The 19,782-nt window shown below is 53.2% G+C and overlaps 8 non-coding genes across 8 annotated transcripts; all 8 read right to left on the minus strand.

Moving 5' to 3' along the window:
- Positions 1-2,006: 2,006 nt before the first annotated feature.
- trnat-agu (transfer RNA threonine (anticodon AGU)) lies at positions 2,007-2,079 on the minus strand. The gene has a single exon. It is a non-coding gene; the product is annotated as a tRNA-Thr (tRNA).
- Positions 2,080-3,805: 1,726 nt separating this feature from the next.
- On the minus strand, positions 3,806-3,878 carry trnaa-agc (transfer RNA alanine (anticodon AGC)). Its single transcript has one exon. It is a non-coding gene; the product is annotated as a tRNA-Ala (tRNA).
- Positions 3,879-6,790: 2,912 nt separating this feature from the next.
- trnat-agu (transfer RNA threonine (anticodon AGU)) lies at positions 6,791-6,863 on the minus strand. Its single transcript has one exon. It is a non-coding gene; the product is annotated as a tRNA-Thr (tRNA).
- Positions 6,864-8,555: 1,692 nt separating this feature from the next.
- trnaa-agc (transfer RNA alanine (anticodon AGC)) lies at positions 8,556-8,628 on the minus strand. Its single transcript has one exon. It is a non-coding gene; the product is annotated as a tRNA-Ala (tRNA).
- Positions 8,629-11,560: 2,932 nt separating this feature from the next.
- On the minus strand, positions 11,561-11,633 carry trnat-agu (transfer RNA threonine (anticodon AGU)). Its single transcript has one exon. It is a non-coding gene; the product is annotated as a tRNA-Thr (tRNA).
- Positions 11,634-13,727: 2,094 nt separating this feature from the next.
- trnat-ugu (transfer RNA threonine (anticodon UGU)) lies at positions 13,728-13,800 on the minus strand. The gene has a single exon. It is a non-coding gene; the product is annotated as a tRNA-Thr (tRNA).
- A 2,921-nt stretch (positions 13,801-16,721) lies between these two features.
- trnat-agu (transfer RNA threonine (anticodon AGU)) lies at positions 16,722-16,794 on the minus strand. The gene has a single exon. It is a non-coding gene; the product is annotated as a tRNA-Thr (tRNA).
- Positions 16,795-19,618: 2,824 nt separating this feature from the next.
- On the minus strand, positions 19,619-19,691 carry trnat-ugu (transfer RNA threonine (anticodon UGU)). The gene has a single exon. It is a non-coding gene; the product is annotated as a tRNA-Thr (tRNA).
- Between the last annotated feature and the right edge of the window lie 91 nt (positions 19,692-19,782).

A 19,782-nucleotide genomic window follows, 5' to 3' on the forward strand; every position in this document is an offset into this window, starting at 1 on the left:
GGAAGGAGAGAGAGTGAGAGGAGAGAGGGGAAGAGAGGGGCATTAGTGAGAAACGGGGAAAGCAAGATAGCGGGAAAGGGAGAGAGAGGAAAAAAATTTGTAAAACAGGTTGGGATGGGGAATGGAGAGAGATTTGGAAGAGGAGAGGGGGAGCCTGCAATTCCAGGTTTGGTCTCGGAGCTGTTTAATATTTATAATTAAAACCCTTGTTAATTGACAGTAAATTTAAATACTGAGCTAATTTTGAGTGACCCCAGTGAGATTTGAACACACGATCCCCCAGTTCACTAAACAAGTGCCCTAACCCCTGAGCTATGGAGCCATCTGCTCGGAGAAAACAGGGGAAGGAGCAGGAAAGAGAGGGGAAGAGAAAAGAGAGAGTGGAAGGAGTGAGAGAGAGGGCGGAGGGGAGACAGGGAGGGGATGGGGAAGGGGAGAGAGAGAGGGGCGAAAAGAGGGAGTTGGGGAAAGAGAGGGAGGGGATGGACAGAGAGGGAGTGTGGAAGGGGGGGGGGAGAGAGGGGAAGGAGTGGGAGAGAGTGGGAGCGGAGAGAACGTAAGGGGAGAGAAAGGGGAAGGAGTGAGAGAGAGGGGGAAGGGGAGAGGGAGGGGAAGGAGTGAGAGAGAGGGGGAAGGGAAGACAGGGAGGAAGAGAGAGGGAAAGGGGAGAGAGAGTGGGGAGGGAGGGAAGGAAAGAGAGAGGATGGGAGAGGGAAAAGACAGAGTGGGTAGCGGAGAGAGGGGGAGGGGATAGAGAGAGGGAAGACAGAGGAGAAAGGAGAGGGGGGGGAAGGACTGGGGAGAGAATGAAATTAGAGAGGGAAGGGGAGAGAGTGGAAGAGTGAGAGAGAGAGGGGGAAGGGGATACAGAGAATGGAAGGAGAGAAAGCGGGGTAAGTGGAGAGAGAGGGGAAGGAGTGAGAGCGTGAGAAGGGGAGAATCTGAAAAGAAAGAAACAGCCAGGAGGGGGTGGGAGAGTGGAGAAGCAGAGGGGGAAGAGAGCATAATGAATTAGAGATAGGAATTTAAATACTAAATTAATTATGTAAAGGCCCCAGTGCGATTTGAACCCACAACCCCTGGTTGAGTAGACCAGTGCCCCAACCCCTGAGCTATGGAGACACCTGCTCTGGGAAAGACAGGGGAAGGAGCAGGAAAGAGAGGGAGAAGGGAAAAGAGCGAGTGGAAGGAGTGAGAGAGAGGGGGAAGAGGAAAGAGATGGGGAGGGGAGAGCGGAAGAAAGAGAGAGGGGAAGGGGAGAGAAAGGGGGAAGGAATGAGACAGAGGGGAAGGGGAGACAGCGGGAGGGGAGAGAAAGAGTGGGGAAGGGGAGAGAGAGGCAGGAGAGAGAGGGAGGGGCAGGGGAGAGAGAAAGGAAGGGGAGAGAGAGGGAGAAGGGGAGAATCCGAAAAGAAAGGGTAAAGAGAGAGAGGAGGAAGAGGGGGGCGGGGAGGGAAGAGGGAGAGGGAAAGGGAGAGGGAAAAGGCAGAGTGGGAAGGGAAGAGAGGGGGTGAGAGTGGGTAGTGGAAAGAGAGGGAGGGGAGACAGAGAGAGGGGGGAGAGGATGGAGTGACAGAGAGGGGAATGAGTGTATTGTGTTCCTAACACAGATGAGACTGCACACAGGGAGGTTACAGTAACAGTGACCTCAGTCTTTAATAAGACTCTCCAGAGTGAGGAACAGGCCTCAGGGGTCGGCTTATATACAGTGCTCCCAATGGAATCCCTTGGGACTTCAGGGGATGAGCTCCCTGGTGGCGGAACATGGGAGAGCAAGTTTTACAGATACACAACAGAGTGAGAGATGAGGAAAGTGAGATAGTGGGAAAGGGAGAGAGGGGTAAAAAGATGTAGAACGGGTCGTGATGGGGAAGGGAGAGAGAGATTTGGAAGGGGAGAGAGAGTGCAAGACAGACAAGAACCTGTTGTTGAAGGATTGGTCTCAGAGCTGTTTAATATTTATAATTAAAGCCCTGGTTAATTGACAGCAAATTTAAATATTGAGTAGGCCCCAATGAGATTTGAACTCACGACCCCTGGTTTACTAGACCAGTGCTCGAACCCCTGAGCTATGAAGCCACCTGTTTGGGAAAGGACAGGGGAAGGAGCAGGAAAGAGAGGGGAAGGGAAAAGAGAGAGTGGAAGGAGTGAGAGAGAGGGAAGGGGAGAGAGAGAGGGAGGGGTAAGGGAAAAGCGAGCGTGGAAGGAGTGAGAGAGGGAGGGGACGGAGTGAGAGAGAGGGGGAAGGGGAGAGGGGAAGGGACGGAGTGAGAGAGAGGGGGAAGGGGAGACAGGGAGGAGGAGAGAGGGGAAGGGGAGAGAGAGAAGGGGAAGGGGAAAGTGAGCGAGGAGAAGGGGAATGAGATAGTGGAAGGGAGGGAGAGGGGACAGAGTCGGAAAGAGAGGGGAAGGGGAGAGAGAGGGGAAGGAGTGATAGAGAGGGGGAAGGGGAGACAGGGAAGAGGAAAGACAGACAGGGGAGAGAGAGAGAGGGAAAGGGGAAAGAGAGGTTAAGGGGAGAGAGAGGGAAGGAGTGAGGGAGACATGAGGGAGAGAGGGGAAGGTGGGATCGAGAGAGGGGTAGGGGAGCGAGGGCAGGGAAGAGAGAGGGAGAAGGGGAAAATCTGAAAGGAAAGGGAAAAGAGAGTGATAGAGGAGGGAGGGGAGAGACGGGAGGAAAGAGAGGGGAGCAGAGAGGGAATGGGAGAGGGAGAGTGAAAAGGCAGAGGGGGAAGGGGGAGGAAGTGGGTAGTGGAAAGAGTGAGGGGAATGAGTGAGAGACGGGGGAAGGGGTAAGAGGGGGAGGAAGAAAGAGAGGCAGGGGAGAGAGAGAGCGGGAAAGGGGAAAGAGAGGTTATGGGGAGAGGGGTAAGGAGTGAGAGAAAGAGGGGAAGGGGAGAAAGGGGAAGGGGAGAGAGGGGGAAGGAGAGAGGGTGAGGGGAGAGTCATTGAAAGCAGCCATGCCGGTGCAGCAAGCAGTTAGGAAGGCAAATGGTACGTTGGCCTTCATTGCAAGAGGGTTTGAGTACAGGAGCAAGGATGTCTTACTCCAGTTATACAGGGCCTTGGTGAGACCACACCTGGAGTATTGTGTACAGTTTTGGTCTCCTTACCTAAGGAAGGATACACTTGCCATAGAGGGAGTGCAGCGAAGGTTCACCAGACTGATTCCTGGGATGGCAGGACTGTGGTATGAGGAGAGATTGGGTCGACTGGGCCTGTGTTCACTGGAGTTTAGAAAATGAGAGGGGATCTGATTGAAAGGTATAAAATTCTGACGGGGTTGGACAGACTGGATGTGGGGAGGATGTTTCCCCGGGGGCTGGGAAGTCTAGAACAAGGGATCACAGTCTCAGGATACGGGGTAGGAAATTTAGGAGCGAGATGAGGAGAAATGTTTTCACTCAGAGGGAGGTGAACCTGTGGAATTCTCTACCACAGAAGGCTGTGGAGACCAAGTCACTGAATATATTTAAGAGGGAGACAGATAGATTTCTAGACACAAAAGGCATCAAGGGGTATGGGGAGGTAAGCAGGAATATGGTGTTGGGATAGAGGATCAGCCATGATCATATTGAATGGTGGTGCAGGCTCGAAGGGCCGAATGGCTTGCTCCTGCTCCTATTTTCTATGTTTCTGTGTTTCTCTGAATGAGTGAGACACGGGGGAAGTGAGATAGCAGGAAAAGATGTCATGATGGGGAAGGCAGAGAGAAAGAAGACTGTTGTTCCAAGGTCAGTCTCAAAGCTGTTTAATATTGATATTTGACACCCTTAATAATTTAAATACTGAGTTAATTTTGAAAAGGCTCCAGTGAGACTTGAACTCACGACCCCTGGTTTGCTGGAGCAGTGCTCTAACCCCTGAGCTATGGAGCCACCTGCCCTGGGAAAGACGGGAAGGAGCAGGGAAGAGAGGGGTAGGGAAAAGAGAGAGTGGAAGGAGTGAGAGAGAGCGGGAAGTGGAGAGAGAGGGAGGGGAAGGGGAGAGAGAGGGAGGGGAAGAGAGGGAGGGGAAGTGGAGGGAGAGAGGGGTAGGAGTGAGAGAGGGAAGGGGAAATAGAGGGAACAAGTGAGAGAGAGAGAGGGGAAGGGGAGAGAGATGTGAAGGCAAGAGAGGGAGGAGGTAGGGGAGAGAGAAAGGGGAAGGGGAGAGAGAGGGAGAAGGGGAGAATCAGAAATGAAAGGGAAAAGAGAGCGAGAGAGGAGGGAGTGGTGAGAGGGGAGGGGAAAGGGAAAGGGCGAGTGAAAAGGCAGAGAGGGAAGGAGCGATCGGAGGGAGAGAGTAGGTAATGGAGATAGGGGGAGGGGAGAGAGAGAGAAGAAAGAGGACAAAGGAGAGAGAGGAGGACAAGTGAGCGAAAGAAAGTGGAGAGGGAAGGGGAGAGAGGGGAAAGGGGGGAGTGAGAGAGGAAGGAATGAGAGAGGCGAGGGGGGCAAAGAGTGGGGAAGGGGAGAGAGAGGGGGAAGGGGAGAGAGAGGGAGAGAGAGGAAGGAGTGGGAAAAAGAAGGGAAGGGAAAAGAGAGACTAGAAGGAGTGAGAGAGAGGGGAAGGGGAAAGCGAGGGAGGGGAAGGGGAGAGAGGGCAGGTAATGAGAGAGAGGGTGAAGGGGAGAGATAGAAGGGAAGGAGTGAGAGAGAGGGGGAAGGGGAAAGAGAGGGGTAGGATTGAGAGAGGAAGGGTAACGAGTGTGTAAGAGCGTGAAGGGGAGATAGGTCGAGAGGGGGAGGAGAAAGGGAAGGGGAGAGAGAAGGGGAAGGAGGAAGAGTGGGTGAAGGGGAGAGAGAGGGGGAAGGAGAGAGAGTGAGAGGAGAGAGGGGAAGAGAGGGGCATTAGTGAGAAACGGGGAAAGCAAGATAGCGGGAAAGGGAGAGAGAGGAAAAAAAGTTGTAAAACAGGTTGCGATGGGGAAGGGAGAGAGAGAGCCTGTAATTCCAGGTTTGGTCTCGGAGCTGTTTAATATTTATAATTAAAACCCTTGTTAATTGACAGTGAATTTAAATGCTGAGCTTATTTTGAGTGACCCCAGTGAGATTTGAACTCACGACCCCCTAGTTCACTAAACCAGTGCTCTAACCCCTGAGCTACAGAGGCATCTGCTCAAAAGAATACAGGGGAAGGAGCAGGAAAGAGAGGGGAAGGGAAAAGAGAGAGTGGAAGGAGGGAGAGAGAGGGGAAGGGGAGAGGGAGGGGATGGGGAAGGGGAGAGAGAGAGGGGCAAAAAGAGGGAGTTGGGGAAAGAGAGGGAGGGGATGGACAGAGAGGGAGCGTGGAAGGGGGGGGAGAGATGGGAAGGAGTGGGAGAGAGTGGGAGCGGAGAGAGCGTAAGGGGAGAGAAAGGGGAAGGAGTGAGAGAGAGGGGGAAGGGGAGAGGGAGGGGAAGGAGTGAGAGAGAGGGGGAAGGGGAGAGGGAGGGGAAGGAGTGAGAGAGAGGGGGAAGGGAAGACAGGGAGGAAGAGAGAGGGAAAGGGGAGAGAGAGTGGGGAGGGAGGGAAGGAATGAGAGAGGATGGGAGAGGGAAAAGACAGAGTGGGTAGCGGAGAGAGGGGGAGGGGATAGAGAGAGGGAAGACAGAGGAGAAAGGAAAGGGAGGGGAAGGACTGCAGAGAGAATGAAATTAGAGAGGGAAGGGGAGAGAGTGGAAGAGTGAGAGAGAGAGGGGGAAGGGGATACAGAGAATGGAAGGAGAGAAAGCGGGGTAAGTGGAGAGAGAGGGGAAGGAGTGAGAGAGTGAGAAGGGGAGAATCTGAAAAGAAAGAAACAGCCGGGAGGGGGTGGGAGAGTGGAGAGGCAGAGGGGGAAGAGAGAATAATGAATTAGAGATAGGAATTTAAATACTAAATTAATTATGTAGAGGCCCCAGTGCGATTTGAACCCACAACCCCTGGTTGAGTGGACTGGTGCCCCAACCCCTGAGCTATGGAGACACCTGCTCTGGGAAAGACAGGGGAAGGAGCAGGAAAGAGAGGGAGAAGGGAAAAGAGCGAGTGGAAGGAGTGAGAGAGAGGGGGAAGAGGAAAGAGATGGGGAGGGGAGAGCGGGAGAAAGAGAGAGGGGAAGGGGAGAGAAAGGGGGAAGGAATGAGACAGAGGGGAAGGGGAGACAGCGGGAGGGGAGAGAAAGAGTGGGGAAGGGGAGAGAGAGGCAGAAGAGAGAGGGAGGGGCAGGGGAGAGAGAAAGGAAGGGGAGAGAGAGGGAGAAGGGGAGAATCCGAAAAGAAAGGGTAAAGAGAGAGAGGAGGAAAAGGGGGGCGGGGAGGGAAGAGGGAGAGGGAAAGGGAGAGGGAAAAGGCAGAGGGGGAAGGGAAGAGAGGGGGTGAGAGTGGGTAGTGGAAAGAGAGGGAGGGGAGACAGAGAGAGGGGGGAGGGGATGGAGTGACAGAGAGGGGAATGAGTGTATTGTGTTCCTAACACAGATGAGACTGCACACAGGGAGGTTACAGTAACAGTGACCTCAGTCTTTAATAAGACTCTCCAGAGTGAGGAACAGGCCTTTGGGTTGGCTTATACACAGTGCTCCCAATGGAATCCCTTGGGACTTCAGGGGATGAGCTCCCTGGTGGCGGAACATGGGAGAGCAAGTTTTGCAGATACACAACAGAGTGAGAGATGAGGAAAGTGAGATAGTGGGAAAGGGAGAGAGGGGTAAAAAGATGTAGAACGGGTCGTGATGGGGAAGGGAGAGAGAGTGCAAGACAGACGAGAACCTGTTGTTGAAGGATTGGTCTCAGAGCTGTTTAATATCTATAATTAAAGCCCTGGTTAATTGACAGCAAATTTAAATATTAAGTAGGCCCCAATGAGATTTGAACTCACAACCCCTGGTTTACTAGACCAGTGCTCTAACCCCTGAGCTATGGAGCCACCTGTTTTGGGAAACAGAGGGGAAGGGAAAAGAGAGAGTGGAAGGAGTGAGAGAGAGGGAAGGGGAGAGAGAGAGGGAGGGGTGAGGGAAAAGCGAGCGTGGAAGGAGTGAGAGAGGGAGGGGACGGAGTGAGAGAGAGGGGGAAGGGGAGAGGGGAAGGGACGGAGTGAGAGAGAGGGGGAAGGGGAGACAGGGAGGAGGAGAGAGGGGAAGGGGAGAGAGAGAAGGGGAAGGGGAAAGTGAGCGAGGAGAAGGGGAATGAGATAGTGGAAGGGAGCGAGAGGGGACAGAGTCGGAAAGAGAGGGGAAGGGGAGAGAGAGGGGAAGGAATGAGAGAGAGAGTGGGAAGTGGAGACAGGGAAGAGGAAAGACAGACAGGGGAGAGAGAGAGAGGGAAAGGGGAAAGAGAGGTTAAGGGGAGAGAGAGGGAAGGAGTGAGGGAGACATGAGGGAGAGAGGGGAAGGTGGGATCGAGAGAGGGGTAGGGGAGCGAGGGCAGGGAAGAGAGAGGGAGAAGGGGAAAATCTGAAAGGAAAGGGAAAAGAGAGTGATAGAGGAGGGAGGGGAGAGACGGGAGGAAAGAGAGGGGAGCAGAGAGGGAATGGGAGAGGGAGAGTGAAAAGGCAGAGCGGGAAGGGGGAGGAAGTGGGTAGTGGAAAGAGTGAGGGGAATGAGTGAGAGACGGGGGAAGGGGTAAGAGGGGGAGGAAGACAGAGAGGCAGGGGAGAGAGAGAGCGGGAAAGGGGAAAGAGAGGTTATGGGGAGAGGGGTAAGGAGTGAGAGAAAGAGGGGAAGGGGAGAAAGGGGAAGGGGAGAGGGTGAGGGGAGAGTCATTGAAAGCAGCCATGCAGGTGCAGCAAGCGGTTCGGAAGGCAAATGGTACGTTGGCCTTCATTGCAAGAGGGTCTGAGTACAGGAGCAAGGATGTCTTACTCCAGTTATACAGGGCCTTGGTGAGACCACACCTGGAGTATTGTGTGCAGTTTTGGTCTCCTTACCTAAGGAAGGATACACTTGCCATAGAGGGAGTGCAGCGAAGGTTCACCAGACTGATTCCTGGGATGGCAGGACTGTGGTATGAGGAGAGATTGGGTCGACTGGGCCTGTATTCACTGGAGTTTAGAAGAATGAGAGGGGATCTGATTGAAAGGTATAAAATTCTGACGGGGTTGGACAGACTGGATGTGGGGAGGATGTTTCCCCGGGGGCTGGGAAGTCTAGAACAAGGGATCACAGTCTCAGGATACGGGGTAGGAAATTTAGGAGCGAGATGAGGAGAAATGTTTTCACTCAGAGGGAGGTGAACCTGTGGAATTCTCTACCACAGAAGGCTGTGGAGACCAAGTCACTGAATATATTTAAGAGGGAGACAGATAGATTTCTAGACACAAAAGGCATCAAGGGGTATGGGGAGGTAAGCAGGAATATGGTGTTGGGATAGAGGATCAGCCATGATCATATTGAATGGTGGTGCAGGCTCGAAGGGCCGAATGGCTTGCTCCTGCTCCTATTTTCTATGTTTCTGTGTTTCTCTGAATGAGTGAGACACGGGGGAAGTGAGATAGCAGGAAAAGATGTCATGATGGGGAAGGCAGAGAGAAAGAAGACTGTTGTTCCAAGGTCAGTCTCAAAGCTGTTTAATATTGATATTTGACACCCTTAATAATTTAAATACTGAGTTAATTTTGAAAAGGCTCCAGTGAGATTTGAACTCACGACCCCTGGTTTGCTGGAGCAGTACTCTAACCCCTGAGCTATGGAGCCACCTGCCCTGAAAAAGACGGGAAGGAGCAGGGAAGAGAGGGGTAGGGAAAAGAGAGAGTGGAAGGAGTGAGAGAGAGGGGGAAGTGGAGAGAGAGGGAGGGGAAGGGGAGAGAGAGGGAGGGGAAGAGAGGGAGGGGAAGTGGAGGGAGAGAGGGGTAGGAGTGAGAGAGGGAAGGGGAAATAGAGGGAACAAGTGAGAGAGAGAGAGGGGAAGGGGAGAGAGATGTGAAGGCAAGAGAGGGAGGAGGTAGGGGAGAGAGAAAGGGGAAGGGGAGAGAGAGGGAGAAGGGGAGAATCAGAAATGAAAGGGAAAAGAGAGCGAGAGAGGAGGGAGGGGTGAGAGGGGAGGGGAAAGGGAAAGGGCGAGTGAAAAGGCAGAGAGGGAAGGAGCGATCGGAGGGAGAGAGTAGGTAATGGAGATAGGGGGAGGGGAGAGAGAGAGAAGAAAGAGGACAAAGGAGAGAGAGGAGGACAAGTGAGCGAAAGAAAGTGGAGAGGGAAGGGGAGAGAGGGGAAAGGGGGGAGTGAGAGAGGAAGGAATGAGAGAGGCGAGGGGGGCAAAGAGTGGGGAAGGGGAGAGAGAGGGGGAAGGGGAGAGAGAGGGAGAGAGAGGAAGGAGTGGGAAAAAGAAGGGAAGGGAAAAGAGAGACTAGAAGGAGTGAGAGAGAGGGGAAGGGGAAAGCGAGGGAGGGGAAGGGGAGAGAGGGCAGGTAATGAGAGAGAGGGTGAAGGGGAGAGATAGAAGGGAAGGAGTGAGAGAGAGGGGGAAGGGGAAAGAGAGGGGTAGGATTGAGAGAGGAAGGGTAACGAGTGTGTAAGAGCGTGAAGGGGAGATAGGTCGAGAGGGGGAGGAGAAAGGGAAGGGGAGAGAGAAGGGGAAGGAGGAAGAGTGGGTGAAGGGGAGAGAGAGGGGGAAGGAGAGAGAGTGAGAGGAGAGAGGGGAAGAGAGGGGCATTAGTGAGAAACGGGGAAAGCAAGATAGCGGGAAAGGGAGAGAGAGGAAAAAAAGTTGTAAAACAGGTTGCGATGGGGAAGGGAGAGAGAGAGCCTGTAATTCCAGGTTTGGTCTCGGAACTGTTTAATATTTATAATTAAAACCCTTGTTAATTGACAGTGAATTTAAATGCTGAGCTTATTTTGAGTGACCCCCGTGAGATTTGAACTCACGACCCCCTAGTTCACTAAACCAGTGCTCTAACCCCTGACCTACAGAGGCATCTGCTCCAAGGAATACAGGGGAAGGAGCAGGAAAGAGAGGGGAAGGGAAACGAGAGAGTGGAAGGAGGGAGAGAGAGGGGAAGGGGAGAGGGAGGGGATGGGGAAGGGGAGAGAGAGAGGGGCGAAAAGAGGGAGTTGGGGAAAGAGAGGGAGGGGATGGACAGAGAGGGAGCGTGGAAGGGGGGGGAGAGATGGGAAGGAGTGGGAGAGAGTGGGAGCGGAGAGAGCGTAAGGGGAGAGAAAGGGGAAGGAGTGAGAGAGAGGGGGAAGGGGAGAGGGAGGGGAAGGAGTGAGAGAGAGGGGGAAGGGGAGAGGGAGGGGAAGGAGTGAGAGAGAGGGGGAAGGGAAGACAGGGAGGAAGAGAGAGGGAAAGGGGAGAGAGAGTGGGGAGGGAGGGAAGGAATGAGAGAGGATGGGAGAGGGAAAAGACAGAGTGGGTAGCGGAGAGAGGGGGAGGGGATAGAGAGAGGGAAGACAGAGGAGAAAGGAAAGGGAGGGGAAGGACTGCAGAGAGAATGAAATTAGAGAGGGAAGGGGAGAGAGTGGAAGAGTGAGAGAGAGAGGGGGAAGGGGATACAGAGAATGGAAGGAGAGAAAGCGGGGTAAGTGGAGAGAGAGGGGAAGGAGTGAGAGCGTGAGAAGGGGAGAATCTGAAAAGAAAGAAACAGCCGGGAGGGGGTGGGAGAGTGGAGAGGCAGAGGGGGAAGAGAGAATAATGAATTAGAGATAGGAATTTAAATACTAAATTAATTATGTAGAGGCCCCAGTGCGATTTGAACCCACAACCCCTGGTTGAGTGGACTAGTACTTCAACCCCTGAGCTATGGAGACAGCTGCTCTGGGAAAGACAGGGGAAGGAGCAGGAAAGAGAGGGAGAAGGGAAAAGAGCGAGTGGAAGGCGTGAGAGAGAGGGGGAAGAGGAAAGAGATGGGGAGGGGAGAGTGGGAGAAAGAGAGAGGGGAAGGGGAGAGAAAGGGGGAAGGAATGAGACAGAGGGGAAGGGGAGACAGCGGGAGGGGAGAGAAAGAGTGGGGAAGGGGAGAGAGAGGCAGGAGAGAGAGGGAGGGGCAGGGGAGAGAGAAAGGAAGGGGAGAGAGAGGGAGAAGGGGAGAATCCCAAAAGATAGGATAAAGAGAGAGAGGAGGAAGAGGGGGTTGGGGAGGTCAGAGGGAGAGGGAAAGGGAGAGGGAAAGGGCAGAGGGGGAAGGGAAGAGAGGGGGTGAGAGTGGGTAGTGGAAAGAGAGGGAGGGGAGACAGAGAGAGGGGGGAGGGGATGGAGTGACAGAGAGGGGAATGAGTGTATTGTGTTCCTAACACAGATGAGACTGCACACAGGGAGGTTACAGTAACAGTGACCTCAGTCTTTAATAAGACTCTCCAGAGTGAGGAACAGGCCTTAGGGGCGGCTTATACACAGTGCTCCCAATGGTATCCCTTGGGACTTCAGGGGATGAGCTCCCTGGTGGCGGAACATGGGAGAGCAAGTTTTACAGATACACAACAGAGTGAGAGATGAGGAAAGCGCGATAGTGGGAAAGGGAGAGAGGGGTAAAAAGATGTAGAACGGGTCGTGACGTGGAAGGGAGAGAGAGATTTGGAAGGGGAGAGAGAGTGTAAGACAGATGAGAACCTGTTGTTCAAGGATTGGTCTCAGAGCTGTTTAATATTTATAATTAAAGCCCTGGTTAATTGACAGCAAATTTAAATATTGAGTAGGCCCCAATGAGATTTGAACTCACGACCCCCGGTTTACTAGACCAGTGCTCTAACCCCTGAGCTATGGAGCCACCTGCTTTGGGAAAGACAGGGGAAGGAGCAGGAAAGAGAGGGGAAGGGAAAAGAGAGAGTGGAAGGAGTGAGAGAGAGGGGGGAGGGGAGAGAGAGAGGGAGGGGTAAGGGAAAAGCGAGCGTGGAAGGAGTGAGAGAGGGGGAAGGGGAGAGAGGGAGGGGACGGAGTGAGAGAGAGGGGGGAAGGGGAGAGAGGGAAGGGACGGAGTGAGAGAGAGGGGGAAGGGGAGACAGGGAGGAGGAGAGAGGGGAAGGGGAGAAGGGGAAGGGGAAAGAGCAATTGGAAGGATTGAGAGAAAGGGGAAGGGGAGAGAGTGGGGAAGGAGTGAGAGAGAGGGGGAACGGGAAAGAGTGGGGAAGGAGTGAGAGAGAGGGGAAGGAGAGCGAGAGGGGAAGGAAAGAGAAGGAGGAGGCAGGGGAGAGAGAAAGGAAGGGGAGAGAGAGGGAGAAGGGGAGAATCCGAAAAGAAAGGGTAAAATGAGAGAGAGAGAGGAGGAAGAGAGGGGAGGGGAGGGGAAAGGGAGAGGGAAAAGGCAGAGGGGGAAAGGGAGAGAGGGGGAGAGAGAGAGAGGGGGAGGGGAGACAGAGAGGGAGATGTGGAGGGTATGGAGGGCGACGGGAATGAGTGAGGCACGGGGAAAGTGAGATAGCGGGAAGGGGAGAGAGTGAGGGGAAGGAGTGAGAAAGGGGGGAAGGAGAGAAGGGATTGAGTGAGAAAGGTGGGGAATGAGAGCGTAAAGTTCTTTCTCAATGGCACAAAACCCACACGAGGCAAATTCTGTGGACTAGGTCACTCCATGACCTGTACCTTTATTCACAGGACCAAGAGGTGATGACCCTGCGTGGGACCTCCCTTTATGTACCTGGACGACCAGGTAAGGAGTGTCTCCCACAAGTTCGCCCCCTGTGGTCAAGATGTGCATTGCTTAAGTCTATTCAGTATTGCAGTGGTGTTACATGGAGGTTACATGTATGACAGAGAGACAGGGAGGAAGAGAGAGGGGAACTGGAGAGAGAGAAGGGGGAGGGGAAAGAGATCTAGGATACGAGGAATGAGATAGTGGAAGTGAGGGAGAGAGCGGGAAAAGAGTCGGAAAGAGAGGGGAAGGGGAAAGAGAGAGGGGACGGAGTGAGGGAGCGAGGGGGAAGGGGAGACAGGGAGGAAGAGAGAGGCGGAAGCGGAGGGGAAGGAGCGAGAGAGAGGGGAAGGCGAGAGAGGGAGGAGGCAGGGGAGAGAGAAAGTAAGGGGAGAGAGAGAGAAGGGGAGAATCGGAAAAGAAAGGGTAAAGAGAGAGAGAGAAAGGAGGAAGAGGGGGAGGGGAGGGAAAGGGAGAGTGAAAAGGCAGAGGGGGAAGGGGAGAGAGGGGGGAGAGAGAGAGAGGGGGAGGGGAGACAGAGAGGGAGATGTGGAGTGGATGTAGGGCAAGGGGAATGAGTGAGGCACAGAGAAAGTGAGATAGCGGGAAGGGGAGAGAGTGAGGGGAAGGAGTGAGAAAGTGGGGAAGGAGAGACATGGAGGAAGAGAGAGGGGAACTGGAGAGAGAGAAGGGGGAGGGGAAAGAGATCTAGGATAAGGAGAATGAGATAGTGGAAGTGAGGGAGAGAGAGGGGAAAAAGGCAGAAAGAGAGGGGAAGGGGAGAGAGAGAGAGGGAAAGGGGAATGAGAGGTTAAGGGGAAAGAGAGAGGGAAGGTTTGAGAGAGCGAGGAAGAGAATGGAAGGGGAGATAGCGAGAGGGGAATGGGAGAGAGAGGGAGAAGGGGAAAATCTGAAAGGAAAGGGAAAAGAGAGAGATAGAGGAGGGAGGGGAGAGACGGGAGGAAAGAGAGGGGAGTGGAGAGGGAGAGTGGGAAGAGGGAGAGAGGGGGAAGGAAGTGGTTGGGGAGAGATTGAGGCGTTGGGAGGGGAAAAGGTGGAGAGGGGAATGAGTGAGAGACAGGGAAAGCGGGATAGTGGGAAAAAGATGCAGAATGGGTCGTGATGGGCGAGAGAGTCGAGCCTGTTGTTCCAGGGTCGGTCTCGGAGCTGTTTAACATTTATAATTAAAGCCCTTGTTAATTGACAGTGAATTTAAATACTGAATTAATTTTGAGTAGGCCCCAGCGAGATTTGAACTCACGACCCCTGGTTTACAAGACCAGTGCTCTAACCCCTGAGCTATGGAACCACCTGCACTAAGAAAGATAGGGGAAGGAGCAGGAAAGAAAGGGGAAGGGAAAAGAGAGAGTGGAAGGAGTGAGAGAGAGGGGCAAGGGGAGACAGGGAGGAAGAGAGAGGGGAAGTGGAGCGATGGAGGGGAGGGAGGGAGGGGAGGATAGAGAGGGGGCGGGAAAGGGAAAGGGAGAGTGAAAAGGCAGAGGGAGTGTGAAAGTGGGCAGCGGAAAGAGGGGGACAGGAAAGAGAGGGGAAGGAGTGATAGAGAGGGGCAAGTGGAAAGAATGGGGAAGGAGTGAGAGAGAGAGGGGAAGGAGCGAGAGAGAGGGGAAGGCGAGAGAGGGAGGAGGCAGGGGAGAGAGAAAGTAAGGGGAGAGAGAGAGAAGGGGAGAATCGGAAAAGAAAGGGTAAAGAGAGAGAGAGAAAGGAGGAAGAGGGGGAGGGGAGGGAAGAGGGAGAGGGAAAGGGAGAGTGAAAAGGCAGAGGGGGAAGGGGAGAGAGTGGGGAGAGAGAGAGGGAGAGGGAGAGGGGGAGGGGGAGGGGAGACAGAGAGGGAGATGTGGAGGGGATGGAGGGCCAGGGGAATGAGTGAGGCACAGAGAAAGTGAGATAGCGGGAAGGGGAGAGAGTGAGGGGAAGGAGTGAGAAAGGGGGGAAGGAGAGACAGGGAGGAAGAGAGAAGGGAAGTGGAGAGAGAGAAGGGGGAGGGGAAAGTGATCTAGGATAAGGGGAATGAGATAGTGGAAGTGAGGGAGAGAGACGGGGAAGGGGAGACAGCGAGGAAGAAAGACGGGCAGGGGAGAGAGAGAGGGAAAGGAGAAAGCGAGATTAAGGAGAGAGAGAGGGAAGGAGTGAGAGAGCGAGGGGGGGAGAATGGAAGGGGAGATAGAGAGAGGGGAAGGAGAGAGAGAGAGGGAGAAGCGGAGAATCTGAAAAGAAAGAGATAACCGGGACGGGGTGGAGGAGTGAAGAGGCAGAGGCTGAAGAGAGAATAATGAATTAGAGATGGGAACTTAAATACTAAATTAATTTTGGGTAGGCCCCAATGAGATTTGAACCACCTGCTCTGGCAAAGATAGGGGAAGGAGCAGGAAAGAGAGGGGAAGGTAAAAGAGAGAGGGGAAGGAATGGGGAGAGAGTGAAAGGAGAAAGGGAAGGGGAGAGAGGGGAAAGAGGTGAGAGAGAGAGAGAGGGGAAGGAGTTAGAGAGAGGGGAGGGAAGTGGAGACAGGGAGGAAGAGAGAGGGGAAGGGGAGAGAGAGTGTGCGGGAGGGGAAAGAGAGGGAGGGGAAGGGGAGAGAGAGTATGGAAGAGGAGAGAGAGGGTGAGGGGAGAGAGAGGGGGAAGGAGTGAGAGAGAGGGGGAGGGGAGATAGAGGGGGAAGAAACATAGAAACATAGAAACATAGAAAATAGGTGCAGGAGTAGGCCATTCGGCCTTTCGAGCCTGCACCACCATTCGATAAGATCATGGCTGATCATTCCCTCAGTACCCCTTTCCTGCTTTCTCTCCATACCCCTTCATCCCTTTAGCAGTAAGGGCCATATCTAACTCCTTCTTAAATATATACAATGAACTGGCCTCAACAACTCTCTGTGGCAGGGAATTCTCTGAGTGAAGAAGATTCTCCTCATCTCAGTCCTAAATGGTCTACCCCTTATCCTTAGACTGTGTCCCCTGGTTCTGGACTTCCCCAACATCGGGAACATTCTAACCGCATCTAACCTGTCCCGTCCCGTCAGAATCTTATACGTTTCTATGAGATCCCCTCTCATCCTTCTAAACTCCCGTGTATAAAGGCCCAGTTGCTCCAGTCTCGCCTCATATGTCAGTCCCGCCATCCCGGGAATCAGTCTGGTGAACCTTCGCTGCACTCCCTCAATAGCAAGAATGTCCTTCCTCAGATTAGGAGACCAAAACTGAACACAATATCCCAGGTGAGACCTCACCAAGGCCCTGTACAACTGCAGTAAGACCTCCCTGCTCCTATACTCAAATCCCCTCGCTATGAAGGCCAACATACCATTTGCCTTCTTCACTGCCTGCTGTACCTGCATGCCAACTTTCAATGACTGATGTACCATAACACCCAGGTCTCGTTGCACCTCCCCTTTTCCTAATCTGTCACCATTCAGATAATATTCTGTCTTCATGTTTTTGCCCCCAAAGTGGATAACCTCACATTTATCCACATTATACTGCATCTGCCATGCATTTGCCCACTCACCTAACCTGTCCAAGTCACCCTGCAGCCTCTTAGCGTCCCCCTCACAGCTCACACCGCCACCCAGCTTAGTGTCATCTGCAAACTTGGAGATATTACACTCAATTCCTTCATCCAAATCATTGATGTATATTTTAAAGAGCTGGGGTCCCAGCACTGAACCCTGCGGCACTCCACTAGGGAGGGGGCAGGGGAGAGAGAAAGGGAGGGGAGAGAGAGGGAGAGGGGGAAAGAGAGGTAGGGGAAGGCGAGAGAGTGGGGAAGGGAGGGAGAGAGGGTGGGGAAGGGAGTTGGGGAAGGTGCAAGAGAGGTTAAGAGGAGTGATGTGGAAGGAGTGAGAAAGAGTGGGGGAAGGGGAGAGACGGGAATGGGAGAAAGTTGGGAAAGAGAGTGAGGGAGGAGGCAGGGGAGAGAGAAAGGGGAAGGATAGAGAGAGGGAGAAGGGGAGAATCTGAAATGAAAGGGAAAAGAGAGAGGAGGGAGGGGAGCAGAGAGGGAGGAGGGAGAGAGGGTGAGGCGAGGGAGGACGATGAATGAGAGACGTGGAAAGAGAGATAGCATGAAAGGGAGAGAGGGATAAAAAGATGTCGAATTGGTCATGATGGGGAAGAAAGAGAGAGAGAGTGTAGCCTGTAGTTTCAGGGTTGGTCTTGGGGTTATTAAACATTTAATTAATTGACAGTGAATTTAAATATTGAGCTAACTTTGAGTAGGCCCCAGTGAGATTTGAACCCACGACCCCTGGTTTACTAGACCATTGCTCTAACCCCTGAGCTATGGAGCCACCTGCTGTAGGCTGTGGGTCATTCCCCAGTTAGTGCTGTGTGTTTGAAGAATGAGGAGGGGTCAGTGAAACGCTCAGATTGTGTCTCATCCCCCAGACTCCTGCCTCCGTCTCTTCAATATTCACTTCTCAACATCGATATATCGGGTCTTTCACGTAGTAAAACATCCCAAGGCAACTCAGTCACACTCTGCCTCAATCTCTCTTTCTCTCTTTCTTTCTGTCTCTCACCTTCACACTCTGTCTCTCAAGGGGGGAAGGTAGAGCGGGGGAAGGGGAGAGAGGGAGAAGGGAGAGAGGGGGGGAATGGGAGAGAGAGGGGGGAATGGGAGAGGTGGGGAGGGGGAGAGTCTGATGGGGAAGGGGAGAGCAAGAGCGAGGGAAGGAGGGAAAGGGAGGAGGGAGGGGAGTGGAGACAGGGGAGGGCAGGAAGAAGGGGAGGGAGGCGAGAGAGAGGAGGGGAGAAAATTAAAAGGAAGAGGGGAAGGAATGTGTGAGAGGGGAAGGGGAGAGTTAGGGAAGAAGGGGAGAGAGTGAGGGAGAAGGCGAGCGAGAGACGGGGAAGAGGAGAGAGAGGGAGGGTAAAGAGTTGGAAATAGAGGGGAAGGAGAAGGAGAGAGGGGTAGGTATGAGAGAGAGAGGGGAAGGGGAGAGAGAGGGAGGAAGAAAGAGGGGCAGGGGAGAGAGAGGGGGGAAGGTGAAAGAGAGGTTAAGGGGAGAGAGGGGGAAGGAGAGAGAGAGGGGAAGGGGTGAGAGGGGGAAAGAGAGAGGGTGAGGGGAGAGAGTTGGAAGGGAGAGTCATTGAAAGCAGCTGTGCAGGTGCAGCAAGCAGTTAGGAAGGCAAATGGTACGTTGGCATTCATTGCAAGAGGGTTTGAGTACAGGAGCAAGGATGTCTTACTCCAGTTATACAGGGCCTTGGTGAGACCACACCTGGAGTATTGTGTGCAGTTCTGGTCTCCTTACCTAAGGAAGGATATACTTGCCATAGAGGGAGTGCAGCGAAGGTTCACCAGACTGATTCCTGGGATGGCAGGACTGTGGTATGAGGAGAGATTGGGTCGACTGGGCCTGTGTTCACTGGAGTTGAGAAGAATGAGAGGGGATCTGATTGAAAGGTATAAAATTCTGACGGGGTTGGACAGACTGGATGTGGGGAGGATGTTTCCCCGGGGGCTGGGAAGTCTAGAACAAGGGGTCACACAGTCTCAGGATACGGGGTAGGAAATTTAGGAAGCGAGATGAGGAGAAATGTTTTCACTCAGAGGGTGGTGAACCTGTGGAATTCTCTACCACAGAAGGCTGTGGAGGACAAGTCACTGAATATATTTAAGAGGGAGACAGATAGATTTCTAGACACAAAAGGCATCAAGGGGTATGGGGAGAAAGCGGGAATATGGTGTTGGGATAGAGGATCAGCCATGATCATATTGAATGGTGGTGCAGGCTCGAAGGGCCGAATGGCCTGCTCCTGCTCCCATTTTCTATGTTTCTATGTTTCTATGAATGAGTGAGAGATGGGGAAAGCGAGATAGCTAAAAAGATGTCTAACAGGTCACGATGGGTAAGGGGGAAAGACGAGAAGTGAGCCTTTTGTTCCGGGATCAGTCTCAGAACTGTTTAATATTGTAATACTTATAAAACCCTTGTTAATTGACGGCAAATTTAAATACTCAACTAATTTTGAGTGAACCCCAGTGAGATTTGAAGTCAGGACCGCTGGTTTACTAGACCAGTGCTATAACCCCTGAGCTATGGAGCCACCTGCTCTGAAAAAGACAGGGGAAGGAGCTGGAAAGAGAGGGGAAGGGAAAAGAGAGAGTGGAAGCAGTGAGAGAGAGGGGGAAGGGGAGAGAGTGGGGAAGGAGTGAGAGAGTGGAGGGAAAAGAGAGGGAAGGGAAGCGGAGAGGGAGTGTGGAAGGAGTGAGAGAATAGGGAAGGGGAGAGAGATGCGTCGGCAAGAGAAGGAGAAGGCAGGGGAGAGAGAAAGGGAGAAGGGGAGAATCTAAAAAGAAAGGAGGGAGGGGAAGGAGACAGAGGCACAAAGACATTTGGAAGGGTGTGAGGGGAGCCTGTTGTTCCAGGTTTGGTCTCAGAGCTGTTTAATATTTATAATTAAAGCCCTTGTTAATTGACGGTGAATTTAAATACTGAGCTAATTTGAGTAGGCCCCAAAGAGACTTAAACTCACGACCCCTGGTTGACCATGCCAGTGCTCTAACCCCTGAGCTATGGAGTCACCTGCTCTGGGACAGGTAGGGGAAGGAGCAGGAAAGAGAGGGGAAGGGAAAAGAGAGAGTGGAAGGAGTGAGAGAGAGGGGAGAATGGGAGAGAGAGGAATGGGGAAGGGGAGAGAAAGCCGGAGCGGAGAGAGAGAGAGAGAGAGAGAGGGAAAGGGGAATGAGAGGTTAAGGGGAGAGAGAGGGAAGGTTTGAGAGAGCGAGGAAGAGAATGGAAGGGGAGATAGAGTCAGGGGAATGGGAGAGAGAGGGATAAGGGGAAAATCAGAAAGGAAAGGGAAAAGAGAGAGATAGAGGAGGGAGGGGAGAGACGGGAGGAAACAGAGGGGAGCGGAGAGGGAGAGTGGGAAGGGGAGAGAGGGGGAAGGAAGTGGTTGGGGAGAGATTGAGGGGAGGCGTTGGGAGGGGAAAAGGGGAAGAGGGGAATGAGTGAGAGACAGGGAAAGCGGGATAGTGGGAAAAAGATGTAGAATGGGTCGTGATGGGCGAGAGAGTCAAGCCTGTTGTTCCAGGGTCGGTCTCGGAGCTGTTTAACATTTATAATTAAAGCCCTTGTTAATTTAAATACTGAGCTAAGTTTGAGTCGGCCCCAGTGAGATTTGAACTCACGACCCCTGGTTTACAAGACCAGTGCTCTAACCCCTGAGCTATGGAGCCACCTGCACTAAGAAAGATAGGGAAGGAGCAGGAAAGAGAGGGGAAGGGAAAAGAGAGAATGGAAGGAGTGAGAGAGAGGGGCAAGGGGAGA

Source organism: Pristiophorus japonicus, unplaced genomic scaffold (assembly GCF_044704955.1).
Source record: "Pristiophorus japonicus isolate sPriJap1 unplaced genomic scaffold, sPriJap1.hap1 HAP1_SCAFFOLD_1247, whole genome shotgun sequence".
NCBI classification, from domain to species: Eukaryota; Metazoa; Chordata; class Chondrichthyes; family Pristiophoridae; genus Pristiophorus; species Pristiophorus japonicus.